Source organism: Sorex araneus, chromosome 6 (genome assembly GCF_027595985.1).
Source record: "Sorex araneus isolate mSorAra2 chromosome 6, mSorAra2.pri, whole genome shotgun sequence".
NCBI classification, from domain to species: domain Eukaryota; kingdom Metazoa; phylum Chordata; class Mammalia; order Eulipotyphla; family Soricidae; genus Sorex; species Sorex araneus.
In genome coordinates this window covers 3,551,597-3,552,938 of record NC_073307.1, presented here as the reverse complement: position 1 = coordinate 3,552,938, position 1,342 = coordinate 3,551,597, and the positions used below count along the sequence as shown (strand labels likewise).

General features: G+C 35.1%; 1 pseudogene; it reads left to right on the top strand.

Annotated features, from left to right (window-relative positions):
- Positions 1–268: 268 nt before the first annotated feature.
- Positions 269–361, top strand: LOC129406227 (U6 spliceosomal RNA; annotated as a pseudogene).
- The last annotated feature ends 981 nt before the right edge of the window (positions 362–1,342 follow it).

The window sequence follows — 1,342 nt, the reverse complement described above, 5'->3', positions numbered from 1 at the left end:
CCCCCAGTAACAATCATGGTGATAGATAGTAGCACTGTAGCTCTGTCATCCCGTTCTTCATCAATTTGCTCGAGTGGGCACCAGTAATGTCTCTATTGTGAGACTTGTTGTTACTGGTTTTGGCATACCAAATACGCCACGGGTAGCTTGTCAGGTCTGCCGTGTGGGAGGGAAACTCTCGGTAGCTTGACGGGCTCTCCAAGAGAGGCAGAGGAGTCAAATCCGGGTTGGCCTCATGCAATGCAAATGCCCTACCCGCTGTACTATCGTGCTCACTTTGGCAGCACATATACTAAAATTGGAATGATACAGAGACGATTAGCATGATAATAGTAGTAATAATAATATGAATAAGTAGTATGAAAATAGGAATACTAGGGAAAACATTTGACAGAAAGTATGCCTACATATAAATTTCTATTTTTAAATTATTTTTAAAACATAGGCCTTACACGTTTGCCTTGCACGCGGCCGACCCGGGTTCAAATCCCAGCATCCCATATGGTCCCCTGAGCACCGCCAGGAGTAATTCCTGAGTGCAGAGCCAGGAGTAACCCCTGTGCATCGCCAGGTGTGACCCAAAAAACAAAACAACAACAACAACAACAAAAAAAAACATAGTCCTTACAGACATGATCCTACTTTTGAAAACAGAAATAGTTGCATGGTTTTATTTTTAGCCAACAAAACCCATGCTAAAAATTTAAAACAGCCTTAGCAATACAAAACCCCAGAACAGTGTATGTTGTATATGTACATATTTTTTCAAGATATGTGCAATAATGTCCAAAGTAGCATTAGTTATAGTAGCCTAATACTAGAAAGAATCAGATATGGAATAAATTGTAGCATAATCATAAAATGCCATCATATATATGAACAAACTCACATCACATACAAATACCACATGTATTAATCAAGAGAAGTATCATTAAAAAAGTCAGCAAGAAAAAAAAAGTCAGCAAGATGTAAAAATACATCTTCTTATTCTGATATTGTTATTTCTCTTAATTTAAGGGATAATTACATAACAGTTTCCGTTTGTAATAATGTTAAGCTATTCCCTTATGAAATTATACTTTTATGTACACATGTCATACCTTAGCAACAAAAGCTATTTAAACTGAAGTTACAATGGCTTAATGAGCTTCCTAATCTTAAAGCAATGACACAATTATTTATGACTATTTGCAATACTTGGTAAAGAACGCGCACTTTTTAAAATTGAGACTTGGATAGTTTACAATTTCCCTAAATATTTACTAAAAATTTTAAATAAAACATCTTAGTTTTCTTTACTCATTTATTTATGAAATACTAAGAAAAAAATTTTAATGGCTTT